The sequence below is a fragment of the Bactrocera neohumeralis genome, chromosome 2 (assembly GCF_024586455.1).
Source record: "Bactrocera neohumeralis isolate Rockhampton chromosome 2, APGP_CSIRO_Bneo_wtdbg2-racon-allhic-juicebox.fasta_v2, whole genome shotgun sequence".
NCBI classification, from domain to species: domain Eukaryota; kingdom Metazoa; phylum Arthropoda; class Insecta; order Diptera; family Tephritidae; genus Bactrocera; species Bactrocera neohumeralis.
In genome coordinates this window covers 69660802-69679939 of record NC_065919.1, presented here as the reverse complement: position 1 = coordinate 69679939, position 19138 = coordinate 69660802, and the positions used below count along the sequence as shown (strand labels likewise).

Below are 19138 nucleotides of genomic sequence, written 5' to 3'. Positions count from 1 at the left end.
CTAAAAGTGGGGACTTAAATATATTTTCGTTGTACCATTGTTGACTTTTTCTGATTAGGAGCTGTGGCTGCAGAAATTAAGTTAAGTTTTGCGCTATCAGAAAGTAATTTTATTTGCAAATGTCCTTAAAACATATCTGGTATATATATGTAGGAGCTAGTAGTTAAAAAGTATTTAAACGAAGATTACTTTTCAGTGACGAAACTTGTTTCTAAGGTATTTGTTAAAACGTCCTTTATTGTTAGTGAAAAATCTGTTCGGAATAAATTTCTCCGTTTTGATATTTAAATTAATCTCACTTGAATAAACATGTTAATAACTGAAGCTTTTTGAATTATTTTACTAAAAGTTAATATACTTAATAATTCTAGACGAAAGTACAGCTTACGTTATTATTTAGAATATTCTGCAAGAATTTGAGTATCGTTTCACTGTCTTATTCAAAGCTATCCATTATTCGAAGATATTTGGTCAAATATTAAGTTTTAGAGTACAATATTATAGTAATCAAAATTACTAACTAGTTTTCTAGGTTTGGATGAAAAAGTAATAAATTATTGCAACAAACCAAATGTAACACAATAATTATTATTTGTTCAATAAAAGTTATAACTTTAGGATTTACAATTACAGGAATATAAGCAATTGGATTACTTTTTCAAATTACCTTTGATTACTTCAATTACATTTAGTTACCAAAATCACAAAAAATATGAAAAACGATAATTATTACCTGGTTTTTGTCAATCTAATCTATGATTTTAGAATTTACAAATTAATGACAACTTTATTCAATTTCATTACTTTTTCCAATTACTTATGATTACTTTAATTACATTTAATTACCTTCGTCACTTAATATTAAATTCATAATTTTTAAAAAATATTAAAAATTAATAATAATTTGATAAATTTTTATGATTATTTATAATTAATTAATTTCATTACATACAATTACCTTCGTCATTTAGCATTAAATTCGTAAATGTTCGAAAATAATCTTAGATAATCTAAAATAATCACAAGAAAGTAAATAATTTGATTACTTTTTTAAATTATTTATGATTACTTTCATCACATTTAATTACTTTCGTCATTTAGCAAGAAATTGGCGACTTTTTCAAAAATAATCTTAAATTGTAAAAAATAATCACAGTAAAGTAAATAGTTTGATTACTTTTTAGGATTACTTATAATTACTTTATAAAAATTGAACTTCCATCGTCTCTAACATAAAATTCGCAATTTGTTTTAAAATTGAATAAAAAAAAGTCACTTGAAGATAAATAACTTGATTACTCTTTATAATCACTTATGATTACTTTCATCACATATAATTACCTTCGACAAATAGCAAGAAACTTTGATCTTTTTCAAAAATAATATTAAGTAATCAAAATTAATCACATTAAGGTAAATAATTTGATTACCTTTTAGGATTACTTATAATTACTTTATATAAACTGAACCTCCATTGTTTCGAACATAAAATTCGCAATTTCTTTTTAAATTTAATAAAAAAAGAGTCACGTGAAGATGAATAACTTGATTACTTTTCATGACTACATATAATTACCTTTGTAATTTAGCATTAATTTCGTAATTTTTTTCAAAAACTATCTTAAATAATCAAACTTACAGGAAGGTAGATAACTATTCTTTTTTTGGGATTACTTATAATTATTTAGATTTTATTAGATTAGATTTTGTGGAAAAAATGTGAAAACTGTCTACAAGTATAGTGTATATGTAGGTAGAGGTACGTATATAAACGCATACAGACCTTAACCAACCATCCCAGTAACCGTATAATAAAAGAAATATATATATCCATGTTACATATATAATGGTACCGGCTAATAAAACTGTTCCTCACTCCCAACAAATTCGCTTTGCTACATAAGTACATGGTTCATATGTATGTACAATTGTCATATACTCAACTGAATTTGTACACTTTGTAATCTAGTCGCATCTATTGGCGCCACTAAAAGCCAATATATGTGCTTACATAACATACGAACGTGCAACAGAGTGAAGGAAGGGGCAAATTACAATAAAAGAACAAAAACTACGGAATAAACTGTATTTATCTATAATATACATACGGTTGTGTGCGTGTCTGTGGCGCAGTTTGACATGTGAATATCAGTTTGCTTTTTTATGATCACATTAGTTTGTAATACAATTTTCTTTTTATTGGTTTTTCGTGTCAAAAGGTGAAATTTCTAAATTAGTTGCGACGACATTCGCTCAGACTCTGCCCCCACTCAGCTGCTTTTAACGCTTACGGCGTCGCGCCCCTTGATTTTCGTTTACTCAAATATATCTCATTGCAGTCTCTTTTCGCATACACACATACGCGCACATGATGAGTGAGTAGAGAGTGGAGGGATATGGGGTGAGGCAACTATTTGTGCATTTTATTTGGCTTTCTCATTGATGATGAGTGAATGTCTCACTTCGTCTCTTTGGCGTGTGGCGACACGCGCACGCTTGAGTGTATGTGTGTGTGCACCGTAGTAATCAAATAAATGTTATTTTTATCAAAGTCATCACTTCGTGTATTGAATTGCTCTAATGAATGAGTGCTTTTGTCGTCATTTTAGTTTCGATTAAATGTTCACCAAGCATTGTGGCGTTCTCAGTCGGTTTGTCATTCCGTTGCTTTTATCTTTCTTTGCGTGCGTGACAAAGGTGTATAGATCTACGTATATGTATTGCTATAATAAACGTATCTAATGTGCGGGTTTTGTATCACTGATCGAGCTTAATTACCTTAGAAATGAGAAAGCTTGTATTTGGTCTTGAAACGACTTTTTTTTTAGACTTTATTGTATATAAGTATATAATTTCTTTGGTAGATGTAGTATTGAATTTACGGTTTAAAGTCGAAAATAAATAAGCTCTTAAGTTGTACTTTAAGTATCACAATAACGGTGTCTTAGTTGACGTTTTCAAAATCTACTTAAACAAGACGAATTTTCTCTCCCCTATGAGTTTTATATTATTCAGTTCCCACCTTACGTAAACTGAAAGTTCTGTAGAGCCTAGAATCGGATTTGAAATAGCTTACAAATTTGACGCGACTTTCCAAAAATCCATGAATATTTTTCCTAATAGGTTCCACAACAGAAATACTCTAAAATATTTCTCGTTTGTTACAGAGGGTTAAAAGAAAACATATTTAATGATTTACGATTTATAGAGAATTTTTCGAAGAAATGCGAAAACTTAAAAAATAAACTGATTAATAAACCGTAAGCGTAGATATATCATATTTGGTAAGCTTATATTGAAGTCTTTTATAATTTCCGATTTTCTGTTACTATTATTTTTTTCTTTTGCGGGTGAGGGGTGGAAAATGTCTTTCGCATCATCAGTGCTATTGTCACAGCAACGGTATGTGCCACTTGCAGGTTACTTAAAACCCCCTTAAATTTGTTTTACTTTAGGGTGGCGCTCAATTTTTCTCATTGAGAGTTTTACATCTGCGCACCTACGTCCAGGTCCCGCTTTTTGCTGCGAATTTCTGGACAATCCCCAGTTTGCTTTACTCTGCAGCATGACGCTGATTAAATTGTCCACGTTTATTGGACCAACCTGGTCCTCTACGGCCTTGCGTTCTCGTTGCCAATGCACACATTCAAAGAATATGTGTTTAGCGTCGTCTTTTGTCGCGTCGTTGTACACGTTGTTGAATTTAGGGCTTGTCCATAAGTCTAGATCTTTTATTAGCCTGGCCGTTCATCTGCAGCGACTTTCATTCTCCCATCTTTGTTGCCATGTTGTTATTGTATAGTATCTTTCTTCATTTGTTCTATTAGGCTCTTATTATTATTGGATGTTTTCTTTAGCTCCCACATCTGTTTCCTTTCGTATGCCAAAATGAAGATTGGGGCATTACCGCTTGTAGCCAATATTTTATCGCCTGATACTGTTCCGTAGATTGAGGGACACCTTGGCCACTACCTTACGCCGTTTTTCCTTTTTAAGCTTGCCTCGATCTCAGTTTCATATAATAGAACGCTGATTCTTGTCGACATTGGAAGCTTTCTCTGTTCTTGGCTGTTGCCTCCTCTGTAAGCCATTAGTCGGTTGAGTTGGGAGCTGATCTTCGCTACCTTTCCTGCGGCGTGCTGGATTTGTACCAAGAAGGTTAGTCTGAGGTCCAGTCTTACGCCTAGGTAGTTTACTGCTTTTTATGTCCTAAAAATATCCGTGGTCATTTGCATGCTTATCTCGAGGGGTATGTGCTTGTTTGTTAGCAGTACTAGCTATATTTTTTCTGTAGAGAACTGTAGATTGTGTGAGTCGAGCCATGTTTGCGTCCATATCATGACCTGATTAAGCTTCCTTTGCGCTTTGTCTGTGTCTCTTGCTGTAATTACTGCTGCAATGCCGTCCGCGAAGCCAAATCAAGCACGATTCGGTTAGCATTTCGACTTTTTAATATAGTGTCAAAGCTGATATTCCACAAGTCTGGGCCTAGAATGGATCCTTGTTCTGCTCCTGACGTAACCGCTATCTGTCATGATCCCTCTCTAGTTTGGTCGGGGATCTTAAAACTTCCATCTAGCGCTATTGAAGGCGTTTCGCAGATTTAAAGTCGCCAGCAACACTATTCTTTTGTATTTATGGTGATTTTTTATATCTGATTTTTTGTTATATAAGGAAAAATAAGAGTATATGCAGTACAAATACAAGAACAGGGTAATTAGGAGTACATCAACACGAGGTTTATAATCATAAATCGCTGGTTCGAAACCGGTCTTTGATCCACAATATCTTACGCAAAGCTGTTCATGATGATCCGTAGAACATTTCCACATATGCGATTTTTCTGTTTTTGGTTCCTTATAATACGACCCACTCTAATCTATTCTTAAGAAAACGCCCCAGGAAAGAAGCTTTAAAACGTGGTACAATAGATTATGTTATTCCATCTTTTGGTATCCCGGTGAAATGTAGTTCTAGATTTATTAAACTCTAAACGAAAAGATTCTTTAAAATACAAAAACAAAACTCACCTCATCGAATTTAATTATATTTCATTTACCATATCTGAAATACATATGTGAAATGAAATAAATTGAATTAACTTGAAAGAAGAAAATAATTAAGACTTAAATAAGGTTTACATTGAGCAAACTTAAAAGGATTGGGCCCAGTATTAGACCAGAAAGGTATAGAAAACAAATAAAGATAATTCAATATTTTGCTTGTTTTAAACTCACCACAACAAATCTCACTACGTGAAGTTTACTAATTAGCAATTAGTGGTGCGTGTTCGCAAAAAAAAATTTTTGATAATAATTCTGCAAAAAAAATAAATGTTTTATGGAAGTCCAAAGGAAAAATCGGCAAACCTCTTTATTTGTCTATTTTTTGGACTCACTGCTCACTGATATTAAACTGCTACGCGCCTTAGTAAACATCATCAAAGCGCTTTGAAAACCAATCAAAATGGAATGCAACTAGCTGAGGCAACAAGGGTGACTATTTCATATATCACCTCTACTGGCTGCAACTGGAAACAAAATGCGAACGGAAAACAATGCTAGAATAGTTGTTTGCTAAATAGAAAAAACCTGAAAGGAACGAAATGCTGTTTTTTCGAACGCTGTTGTGTGCTCTTTTCGTTCCCCATGCTTATGTCAAAAAAGGGAATCAACAGTAACAAACGTAACAGAAAAATAGTAAAAGCAAACATTTCGCTTAAGAAATAGTAAAAAAAATAACAAAACATAGTGAAACAACCCTGAGTTGGAGTGAGCTAGCAAATATTAATTGAATACGAGTATTGACGGAACAAATTAAAATGGTGAGACTAAGTCAAGTAGAATAAATTGAAAATAATGCGAAGGTAAACATGCTTAATTGGCGATCAGGAATAATTGGTTATGGTGCTTTTTGATAGTTTGAGTCGAAAGAATAATAGCTTTGTGTAGGAGAAAGGCAGAAAAAAATTTTGAATTATTTGTTATCCATACCAAATATTTAAAATTTTTTAGAGCAATTTTGTAAAACACTTTAAAGAAGAATATAAAAATAAGCACAGGCCTTCTATTAATAACATGTTGAAATGTCTGTAGAAATGTCAATATCAGTAGCGAGCTGAAGTTGTTGAAAGCTACACTACAACAGTTTTGCATTATACCGACACAAAGACAGCGCAAAGCGGCTTTAAGGCAAATAGTAGCTTTCGTTTGTGTCATATCAGGCAAGCGTAAGACTACACCATGAGCAGCGAAGACTCCAGCTGTCAAAAGAAAGTAGGAAAATAAAGGGGAAAAACACAAGCGGTAGAAAAAAATGCTTGAAAACAAGCAGTTTGTGCGCCGCTTGCTGTAAAAAGTAGCAAGCAAACATAACACTCTGAACGGTATACCCTGGCGTATACGCAACATAAAGCAAAGTGTTTAAGTTTCATGTAATAGAGGAGAAACCAAAATGCTATAAAGAGCGGTAACAACATAAAGAAGTCCACGCACCAAAACAAAATACGAGTGGAGACACGGTTCGAGGAACATCAAAGAAAAAGTATGAAAAGGAAATTTTAGCTCATTAAAGTCACTGAGAAATACGAAGCGCTGGCATGTCTACGAGTGGGAGGAGTGGATGCCGGAAAACAGATATTTAAACACAAGCCAAGACAGAAATTAGATTTCGAATGTTGAGAGCTTTAATTTGCTTGATTTTCTTTAATGAAGCAGTGGAGCAAATGCTGAACAGAAGGCGAAATGACATAATATTTTCTGCAGGAAAGAATCTTAAAGTAGCAAAAACAGGGGTAGTAAATATTAAGAAATAACAAGCGCAAGCAAAGACAAGGGCGTAAGCCGCTTTACTGTGACCAGCAAAATGGGAAGAAAAACAGAAGATTCGCCTGGCGACCGTTTTGCAGCAAGTCACACGTTTAGCTTGAAAAAGTATGAAAAAAGATCATTTAAAATTATAATGCATTTAAATTGGCAATTTCACCAGCGAATAAATTAGCAAACGTTGGTAGACAAAATAAAAATTAAACAGAAAAGCCGCAAGCTAATTTCAGTTGCCTGCCACAAAGCGGCGCTTTTCCAGCAAACGCAGAGTCACTCAAAGCCTTGTGCTTCAGTGATATCAGCTAACAGCAAATTTTTACGTCAAAGACGAAGAAATATACAGAGAATATTTAAATTGACATAAATTAAATGCGACAGTGAAATTCGTGTACTTGTGCGCTTCATTTGTTTGCGGCAAATTAAATTCGCAAAAAAATTGTGCTCATATGTCAAACAAGTGCGCATGTACCTGATGTCCTTTGGCGTAATGCCAGTGACGGCAGTGACAGCGAATATAAGAAATAGCAAAAAACACAAAGAAATAATAAAGTAATTACATGCATCATTATTTTTGGCCACAGCTTTGCTGAAGTACATTTTAAGAAATGAATGTGCATATTTAAAGGGTATATAGTATATACACACAGTGACTTTGGGAAATAAAAGGCAGTCAGTATTATAGTACGCTACATGAAAGTTTATGGTGATGTTTGTAGCACTCGAAAGGAGAGGACCCCATAAGATATATATATATAGTAAGTGATCAGCGGAGTCAATTAGCCATCCGCGCCTGCCCGTCTGTATATTGTGGAAACTAGTCCCTCAAGTTTGAGATATCGATATGAAACTTTTGACAAGTCATTTCTGATCAAGTAGTCGAAACCAGTGATATCCGGCTTCCACAGCTTTTAGCTACCACACAAACTAATTGGTTAAAATCAGGTCCTTGTATGAAAAACTTTTTGTTTTAATGAGATATCTTTACGAGAAAAACATATATTATTAACCAACTTTATTGCCCAAGACGGCGCTAAAATCTTTGAACAAATTGTTCAGATCGAACCACTATATGACATAGTTTTCATACAATCTTACCGATAAAATTCCAATTCTTGTATAAAGACTTTTTTATTTGTGAAGTATAGTCATCATAATTTAAGCTTTTCTGGTTTTTTTCGTACATATCTAAAAAGTCTTTAGTAGACTCCAACCTTTTTAGTAGTTCTAAGGATTGATTGCCCAGCCCACTTATTCAAAACCTTGTGGCCTGTATTAAATTTACTTAAGCTAGAGTGTGATATGGAGGTCCGGCTGTTTGGAGATAGTTTTCTGAATAGAAATAGAATCATAACTTCCATTTTATAGTCTCTGATTTGGATTCACCGAGCTTTGTTCAAGCCTTCGCCAGCTCATCAAATTTTTCATCAAAATAATCGCTGGGAACCAAACTATTCAAGGTATCGTCAAATGGCATGTTGCAGCCTTTGTAATATAGGTTTTTACTTATTGTATTGTCCACATCTCTAAAGAGTCTTCTCAGTCGAAGGGTCTGAGTTAGAACTACTTAGATTGTATTGCTGATCTCTCAGCATAGCGGGGGTATAACTATTAGACTGTTATGTTCAGTACTTTGTAAATCAAAACGGAAAACTCCAATAGTTAGGCATTGGCTGTGGACCAGAAGCCCTAAACATAGAAGAAATCTGATTGACTGTTCAATTTCTATTTTTACCATTCCACCTGAATGTCTAAAAGTATGAGGTACGCGAAACTTATTGCTTTGATCTAGAAAAAAATCGACAATGGGATGATTATATTTCGTCTTCTTCTAGATCGCTAATGTAGCTGCAGAAGGTAAGATGTTAAATCTTATCGCATGAATTCCGATCCGGCAGTGTTCAGTTAGTACTCCTAAAACTATGGAAAGGTGGAGCGAAGAGCCTCTTAGCCCCTTCCTATTTGCGCCGGACCAGAAGGACCTCGCGAATGCACAGCTGGTGGTAGCTGACCAACAGTTGCTGAGCTGTTTTAAGGCTCTGCGGTCTGGTAGCAAACCACAGGAAACCCACTGAGCTCCTACCCGTTATCATTTCGTAGCTATTGGTACTAAAGTGCTTGTTCTGGCAACACCAACAAAAATTATTGCTTTCTCAAATCAGTGCACACTTTTTGCACGCACTGTAAAAACACACATAATATTACTTTACTTTACAAGTATGCATATATATATATATATTAAAGACAGATAAATTTCCTTGAAAAATATATGGCAACCGCTATACATCTATGCCTCGAACTCCCGCCCTCACACCAACAAAACTGTAGTGTATCCACACATACGCCAAAAATTTTCATGCTAACATTAATACGCGTCAGCTTTGCATAATTTAAAATTTGACTGCCACACATGCCAAGTGCGCTGCGAAGCGCGACGAGACGCGCCTCTCCGTCGCACGAAAGAGTAGTGGGACTTCGCTGACATTCTCCGATACATATTGCGCACTTTTACACACTTCATGCGTGCATGATCATCATCCTCATCAACATGCTTGCGGCAATGATATGCGTCATGTATAAATGTGTGAGTGTGTAGGTGCCTTTGTGCGCCTTTATATTCATGTAATGCGTTATTTGTCGCCGACACATTTTATTTGCCGGCAACGGCATATTGTGCGCGTTTTATTATCGTCGCCCGTGTGGCATGGTGGCCTGTCAAAACGATGACAGTTGAACGCTTTACGGTCGCGTGGCGCAGCCGTTGAGGGAACTTTACATATACATACATGTGTACATATGTATATGCTCAACTGTAGTTGTAAGTAAGTGTACATGCTTATAGGCCAAGCAGTGGCGTCGCAAAGCATGTCATTACAAAAAGATGGCTTCACAGTTGGTGTAGCAGCGGCATTGGCGTCGGCAGCGGCCGCCGCAGCCACAGTCGCAACCGCCAACGGCATTACCACACTCATTTTTATTGCGGTCAATTTTAAATTTTAACTTCTCCCATCACACGCAACTCAAATTTGTCCCGTTTTTTTCATTTATGAATGCATAAACACATACACACGCACATGTACAGTTATTCATAAGTATATATATATTTTTGTATAGCTCGCTTTTGCTTTTGCTGGCGCGGATTTGCTGGAAAAGCGGGAAATGCTTGTTAAAATTATTTTACGCAAACTCATAATTTTCCATAATTGAAAGCAAATGCAATTTGAATAATGAATATTTTTGCGCTTTCGCTTTATTCACGTTTTTCATTTTCTCATCTCACTCTCTCTCTTTTTCTACTTGCAGTTACTCGAACTTTGCTGTGTCTTTGGTAAGTGAATAATCATTTCAATGTGCAAAGGAAACAAATTACAAGCATTTTACAACAACAAAACGAAGTAATTTTATTATCCTTGTAAAACATTTGGTACGAAAGTAATGAGAATGGTAGAAAATGGTGGAATTAAAAAAAAAAATTGTAAAGAGATTAAAAAAAATGAAAAAATATTTAAAAGAAACTGAAAAAAGTGCATCTTCACAAAAGCATAAAATTGCCTTTGAAGTGTTGTTTTCGGGGTAAGAAAAAAATGTTTGCCAACAGCTTCAGTTTCGCTTACTAGAATTAACATAAAAAATCGATCTTCTTTTCTATCGCTCAACATTCACTCCCGCGCTTTTTACTTAAGGGGAGAGCCTGCTTTAGAGGCTTCAAAAAATCTATATTTTCAATGTTTTTTTTGGAAAAGAAAGAAATATCTGATTGAAATGAAACTTTTAGGATTTATTTTTACATATTTGAAGAGTCTGCTCAAATTTTTTTATTATTATACATTAGATAGTCTTCATGTTTGAAGAAATTTACGGAGGCGCCTCGAGTGTGCAATTTCTGTGTGGCGGGCAAGATGCAGGTCGCAATTTTCATATGAAACAAAAAAACAAAAGAAATTTTTAATTTTCAATAGTGTAATTCCTAGGTGAACCAAGAAAATTCAACAAAAAGTGAAAAATTCAACAATTTTTTGCAGATTAAAAAAAATGCATTTAAAAGAAATGCTTTAAATCCTTTAAAAATCGGATTAATGTTAACTTTCTTAGGGTATTTTAGGTTCACCTGGAAGAGGATTTAATTCAAAATACAACACGTTTTGATTCGTTTCGATAGGACGTTTCCTTTTTTTCTATCCTGCCCGCCAATTAAGAAAAATCGTAAAAATGAAAAACCGAGAAATCGCGCGTTAAAGTTTTCGCTTTCTGCCTCGGACACTATTTCCCTTCTAGCTCCGAAAATATTTCGAATTCCCATCTAAAACCTTGAGGACATATTCTTAGATTATTTTTAAAGAGATTTAAGCAAAAAACAAATAATCGATTTTTTCAAGCTTCTAAAGCAGGCTCCCTCCTTAACAGAACCGCGAAGCTTCTCTCATTACTCACACTCATTGACTTGCATGCGAATTAAATTTATATGTATTCAATATATTAAATTTTTATACTCAAGGACAACACGGTTGTTCATGTGAAGCGCGTCATGCCTCTGGCTGAGTTATTAAAATTTGATTTGCTCATTTGGTTGATGGCTCGCCATAATTTTGGTAATAACCAATCAATTCCTTTATTTACTTAAGTGCATAAAAATTAATGTATTGCATTACAAGTAATTGTAAATTAATGTACCTCCCATTAACAAGAGGGCGTCAGCAGCAGTTCACAAAAGTATACCATAATCATATCTATTTCACTTCATACAATTCAATTATCCATTACATATATAAATATGTACATATAAATGTAGTTGGTTAAGAACTTAGCAGCTTATTAGTTGTTTTTGTTGAGACAGGAAAATTATAATAACTAAGGAACTGTTTAAATATATCGAAAAGTATATTTTTAGGCTTCCTTAAATAATACAATGTGACAACCAAATACCCGGAAATTAAAAATAAAACGATAAATTTTTAATTATTCATCAATATTTAGTTAGTCGCCTTCTAAGTAATCCTCACCAGATGTAACATACTTATGCCAACGATTTTTCCAATCCTCTCAACACTTTTTATAAGCACTTTTTCAGCTGGCCTTCAGCTCCTTCAGCGAATTTTGTTTTATCTCGGATGATCTCACGCAAACCCCTCAATGCGGGCAAAAGGAACTCCTTACTGACTGTCTGTCTCTCCGGAATACATTATAGATGCAAATATCGCAAAAAAAAACAATGATCATCACCTTGATTTTTGAACGGCTTTGACGTGTTTTTTTCATTCAGCTCGTTTTTTCCTCTCCATACTGAAGATTGTTGTCTTGTTGCATGTCAAACTCATAAACCCATGTCCCATCGAGAGTTATAATTCTCTACATGAATGTGACATCAGAATTCAAAAGATCAAACATGTCCAAAGAGACCTTTATAAAGACGATGTTTAAAAAAAAGTAAATTTCTTGTGCTTTTTCGACAGTAATATTTGACTTGACCTCAAACAGGCTAATCGCGATAATAGCACTCATAGATGTGAATGACAAGATTGAACAAAACGGTATGGCTTTGAAAATATAACTTACTGACGGATCACTTCATTTGCCATCCCATTTGCGGGAAGGAGACTTCATATAGACGACGAAATGTGATCATCGCCTTTTTAGTATTATACTATTCAATTTCGCATATGTTTGCTTTGTTGTTAGACAACTGTGCGAGAGAGCCGCGCTTAACTTTATTTCTTGGCATTGACTCCCGTCCCGTGTCTCAATGACGCCCATATCTCATATTGTATTGCAGCCTAGCCAAGTGGTTTGCCTCTCAAAACGTGACTTTTTTCTAATACTCACACATTCTTAAATTGCTGATATCTTTTCAAAAGAATTTTCGAAATTATTAACTCACAAATTTATATAAAAGTATTGAATGCGTCTTAAATATGAAGTGATTGTTTTAATTAATTAATAATTAAAGATTAATACCAAGGTACAAATAAAGAGCTTTTACACAGGTGAAGTATAGTTTTTGTATATTTTGTATCATGTTCTTTGAAGATTTCCTATAACCAGCTTATTCACTGAACAATGGATGAAGCTACTAATTAAAAATTAAGAAAATAAATATACTCTTCTCAGCTTACCAAATAGTTCCCTCTTAAGTCAAGTCCTTATTAAGGAAAAATTAAAGTATATCCACTCAACTAGTGCAACGGCTGACAATCGCCACTATCTAAAGCTGCTCAGCGCATCTCAAGGATACCTAATTAAGAAGCTTGGTCGAGGTCGCACAACAAGGCTTTTGGTTTCCGCTAGCAGCAACAATGCGAACAACAACAACACAATAAGTATTGTCTTAAGCTCGGTTATTACTGCTATCTGCCAGTGTTGCTTAATGCCGCCAGCATTTGCGTTGACATAATCATGCGCTGCAGCAGCAACGACTGCAACAATAGCAACAACGGCAACAAGCGCCCGACAGCAATGGTCTATCTCATCATGCTAGAGTAAATTTGAGCTTCAGTGAATCTGAGATTTGCACAGTAGGAAGTGGAATTGCAATGCGAAATACGATAAAGAGCCGGGTGTGTTTAGTATTACGAAGTGCATTTGTGTAAGTGAGTAGGCGAAAAGGTTGGTTAAAAGGGATGCGAGTGTGTGGGTGGACCAACAGAAGCAGGCGCAAAGGCATAAGTGGGTTGTTAAACTAGTGTTAGTTCATTTACTTGTACTGTTGTTTGTTTACTGCCGGTTGCTGATGCTCGTGGTGATGCTGGTAATGCTGGTCTTGCTGGTGGTGCTTCTTGCCAGCTTGCAGGGCTTTAAAGGTTTTCGCTTGAGTAAATCGCAGGGAATTTGTAAATGCCACGACCTTCATCCCAATCCAACTCATTGACACAAGCATACTGTATAAGTTTCTTGAAATTCTAAGGCGATTCTAAATGTGACTTCAATAACAAAAATAAATAAAATATTCGTGAAAGTAATGCCGTTATGTTGAAAAACCTAAGAAAGCTTTTCCTCTATGACATATTAAACATACAGTATTCTTGATACAACCATATCGCTCGATTTTGAAAAAAAAATTCGGAAGATTCTTATTGAAGTCCTCTAGAAAAACTCGGCACAAAATACGTTTAAGGCACAAAGTTCGATATATTTGAGTGAAAAGACTGTTGTTTAGTTTGAGTTATTCCATCTCTTTGTAAACCTTACGAGTATTTTATAGATTCAATAAGCAAAAAAGCCCTCAAAGCTTTGTTTTTTAATATAGAAAATTCACTATAATTTTTTTTGACATTTTTTATCTGTTAATATATTAGTTTTCAAATATCTTGCGTCCGCTTTTTTGCTCTTTATTCAATTTGCTGCTGTGTGTTCTGTTTCCATCTAGACGGCAACTTCATAATACCCCCCTCATAGAAGCCCCCCTCCTTATTTGCGAAAAAATCGGACAGCCACTTTTCACAAGCCTCTTTTGAGTTCAACTTTACATCAACAAGGGCGTTCGCCATGGACAAGAACAGGTGGTAATCACTTGGCGCTATGTCCGGGCTATATGGTGAATGCGATAAAACCTCCCATCCGAGCTCCCGTAGCTTCTGACGAGTCATCAGCGAAGTGTGTGGTCCGGCGTTGTCTTGGTGAAACACTACACCCTTACTGTTGGCCAATTCTGGACGCATCTGGTCGATCGCCTGTTTCAAGCGTTCCAGTTGTTCACAGTAGATGGTAGAATTAAGCGTCTGGATATATGGGAGCAGCTCATAGTGCATGATTCCCTTTCAATCCCACCAAACACACAGCCAACCTTCCTGGCCGTCAATCCCGGGTTGGTCACTGTTTGGGATGATTCACCGGCCTTCGACCACTACCGTTTTCGCTTGATATTGTCGTATGTGATGCATTTTTCGTCGCCAGCCATCCTCCGCTTTAAAAATGGGTCGAGTTCGTGCCTTTGTATGGGCTATTTGCATTTCAGTATTTTGTAATAAAACTTCTCAAACGCCTTGTAATTTGGCTAACTAAATTAATTATACAGCTCTTTATGTTATTTTCTATTTTGAGGTTGCTGTGTTGCAAACTGTTGTCATTTGACTTTATAAAATTTTCCAAATTTCTTTTGGTGCTCTAAAGTTATAAAATTTTAATAACAGGGCAAGGAATATTCAAGGGGTGCACTTAACTAAAAGTCAGTCTATTATTAATCAGCCATTGCTTAGTTATTTATTTTCATATTCTTATATCCTCAAGAGTAAAACAAACGCTGTAAGGAAGGGATAAACGGAATATAGTCATTTAAAGTCTTGAAGAGAAATTTTTAAGAGATTTAATATTGAGTTTAGTGTCTCATATACAAGCCATTTAAACTTGCTTACTTTTATAACAGCCAATGTTTTTATTTATATGTTAATGATACTATGGGAAAAAAATTGGAAGACATTTTATTTAAATTTCGCGCAAAAACATATTCATCGAAATATATTTTTTCTAGGTTGGTATGACTGTCAGTGACATCTGTTGCAAATTTCACATCAAAATAATAAGTAGTGTATACTCTAATCTTTTCGAAGTACATAAAGTACATTCTGCGATTTTTACGATGAGAGATTATTCAACAAGGAGCTCCATTAAATTTTCTGTGCCGAATCAAATTTCTGGTGGTACAAATTAAAGAAAGGTCATTTGGGTCTAAGAAAAGTGAAAACACGATTGGTTCCAAGAACACTAATTTCTTTTCGCGTCGCGTTAAGATCTGCGGAACAATGCATTCCGACTAACAGAATACGGGTACATCAATACTTCGATCTAAGCATGGTTTATGAACAACAGTCGGGTTTCAATCGGTATCACGAGCACCCTTATTGCATGCGTTGGATGGTAGTGTTGCGATTGTTAGCGCCAGAAACACATGATCAGTCGGCTAAATATTGTGGAAAAGGTGAGCCAAAGGCGAAAAAACCGCAATCAAAGCAGGCCAAAAATTAAAGTTATGTTGACAGTTTTCTACGATTAGAGAGGTGTGGTGCAGTCCGAATTCCTTCCGAGCGCCCAAGCTGTGAATAGGGAATACTATTTGAGTATTATGCGTAATTCCCGCGAAGATATTCGTAACCAGAGGCCGGAAGTATGTGCCGATAACTCTTGGTTTTTGCGCCACGATTATGCAACGTTGCATACAGCATTGATTCTTCGTGAGTTTTTCGTCAAATTTTCAACAAATTTTCTGCCGCAACCACCGTATTAGCCTAATTTAGCTCCTAGTGATTTCTGGCTATTCACCAAGCTCAAATGATCGCTCCGGGGTCAATTAAAGGCATTATACGTAAATCGCTACGCGCATTGAAGGCTTTAATAACTAACTGTTTCGAGGATTGGAAAAACGTTGGCACAAGTGTATTGTGGCTAAGAGAGATTACTTTGAGGGAGACGACATAGATTTTGAAGAATGATTTAAGAATTTTAAAATTATGAACAAAGTCTTACTCTTTTTAGCTTAATATACCAACATAAGTGTTGTGTATTACAAAGAGGAGTTTCAACTAAAAATTTATGTACCTCTTAACACTAAATTTTTTTTCTATTGACAAAAATCGTTATTTTATATATTTACTTATATTTTCGCATTTCTATGCGCAATCACCTACCTCATATTGAATTTATTGATCCACTTCTAATGGCTGTAGCACAATTTTATATTGCAGCGACTAGACAGTTTGTCATTTTCCATAAATGACAAGCATTACACAATATCTCCATGGCTAAATAAGCATATGTATATGTGTATGTACTTGCCGTCTGGCTGTCCTTTTTATTTGATTTCTTTCCAAAAGATTCGTACTTATTGACTGCTGCTAACCATTTGCCAATTGGCAATTTGTCTGTGGCATCAAATTGATTGAAAAGGCAAAATTTTCAAGAAAAATAAATTCATTGCTATGATTTGTTGCTGTAATCATACATATTTTTAATATATACATGATGATTCATAGCTTTCAGTCATCGCACTCAAGCGCTTTTCAATTTGTCTGCTGCTGTAACATTTGCGCATAATGGCCATTGCATACGTTCAGGCGTGCAAGCATACAGCAATATTCCAGCACTTTTTACCGAGGCGAGAACTCAACGGGGTATATGTGCAATGGCAGGAGTATGTGTTTGAAGTCGGAAAATATTGCGCATTTACGCTGTTGTTCGCTTTACTTATATCACACGCCTCCAGTCGACCGTTTTTGGCCGCCATCGAAATGTTTCAAATACCGACGCTAGACATGCTGGCAAATAAAAGTCGATATGAAAGCGAGGCGCACGTGAAAACATATAAATACCTAAAGCTCACTTATATATATATATATATATATGTATAAAAATATGTATAAGCAAGAATTTTGCTCCCTCTAGTTGGTATATGACATTGTGGCACAAAATTTGGATTTAATCAAAGCAGAATTTGTGCGTTTATAAGCCCGCAGAAAAATTGTGAGTAAAATATTTGCAACGCAAACGAAAAATGTTTTAAATTTGTATTATTGCCCCGCAGCATGTTTGTGAAATTCGTTCGTTCGCTTTTTATTTTATTTTGTTATTATTTTTTGTTAGTCGATTTTATTCAGCTTCGATTTTTTGAGCGGCAGTATTATATGTGTGTTTTTTAAATTTGGTTTACTGGGTTCAAATTTAAGGTTAAAACTTTGTTTGTTTTCAAAATCGTATGTTCTATTCTGGATTAATGCTGGTTCTATCATATTTTATTCTTTACTGTTCGGGGTAGAGTCTAAGCCTTATAAATTTGATTTTTAGTTGCATGTATTTTGATATTTTTTTAAGGTAGTAGCCTGGTAACTTATGCATATTTTCATGGAGTGTATATTTTTTTGGAGTGTTTTTATTTACATATTGAAAATATAAAAAAAGATGAATTTGAAAAAATTTAATACTTTATTACTATTATTATTGTCACTCGAATTCGGAACCACAAAAAAAATGCACGTGAGTGGCCCGGGTGATTTTGGCTTATGATGTTATCTGAAATCAAATATTCTTGATTATTTTTAATCTATAGACATGTCATTCTGGTCGGAACTACTAAAGTTAAATTTCAAGGGTAAATAACAAAATGGCGGACTTTGAAAAAAAGTCCTTTTATTTTAGCAAAAAAAGGGTTGTAAAAGAAAAAGTTAGGGGTGAAAAAAATTCTCGTTAGTATAACTATGAGTGTGTAGAACAGCCTGTTTTGAAAGCAATCGGTTCTGTAGAAAAAAAGTGAGGATCCGGGCCGACCAGAAAATCAATATTTTGAGAAAAACGCGTTTAAAGTTCAACAACTCCGAGAGAGAGGACTCCGAGACGCTCTAGGAAACTCGTTATAACTCCCGAAATTTTTCGACTTTCTGTCTGAAATTCACAGTATATTCTCAAGACATTGTACTTTCAAATTAAGCAAAAAAAAATTTCAATTTTTTGAACCCAAGTTACCAGACTACTACCTTAATTCTTTAGTTCATAGACACCTTAAGGAAATCTTATAACTTACATATATCAAATCTAAAATATATGTTTCTACTTCAAGTTATAGAACTTTCTAGAAAGATAAACTAGTGATGAGAGGAATCGATCTAGCGATGTCCTTAACATAGTTCAAAATTACCGTAACATCTTTGCAGTTTTTCCGGAACAAATCTTCAACGTTTTTAGATATCTCATCTAAATTTAAATGAAAAATTTTAAATTGGACACGAAAAAGCATTGTTTTCTTTAAATAGGGAGAATTATATACAGAAGACTGAGAAAAAATTATAAGGATTCCATTATTTGTCCCAAAGTATTATTTCAAATCTAAAAGTGTATGTCTGAGAAAAATGCGTTTAAATACAATATAAACTTATGAAGCAGATTGAACTGATGGCCTAAATTTTAGAAGGCTTTGCGGTACAAAGCTGTTTGAGATATTGATTTAAGTAGCATGCTAGTTTTAAAGGCATAAGTTATGGTATACGCTTATTAATAAATACGATGTTTACCAGGCAGGAAGTGAATATATTATTGGCAAAAAAAATGTTAAATCTAACTTGAACTTCAACAGGAAACACTCAGTAAACTTGAACCTGCTGCTAATATGCTTTTAATCCTTTAATAACGCTAATTTTTACCATAAAATAATCCAGATTCTCTGCTAAAAATCATAGACACAATAAATTTCATACACATAATTTTTAGAACTTGACTTGGTTGGCTTTATAATCCATTATTAAAGTAAATAAAACAAATTGATTGCTTTTCTATTTCAGAAGTATTAATTCTTCCGTTACCGGGTATAATGGAAACACAGATATACGAAGTATTATTGGTTT

At 34.7% G+C, this 19138-nt stretch overlaps 1 protein-coding gene across 9 annotated transcripts in view; it reads left to right on the top strand.

Annotated features, from left to right (window-relative positions):
- The window catches only part of LOC126766257 (complexin), a 364713-nt gene that overhangs the window by 63638 nt on the left and 281937 nt on the right, over window positions 1–19138 (top strand). For all 9 annotated transcript variants that reach the window (XM_050484139.1, XM_050484136.1, XM_050484133.1 and 6 more), the window contains exon 3: window positions 10125–10149. The gene's annotated coding sequence lies outside the window, so the exon portion shown is untranslated. The remainder of the gene's footprint in view (window positions 1–10124; window positions 10150–19138) is intronic.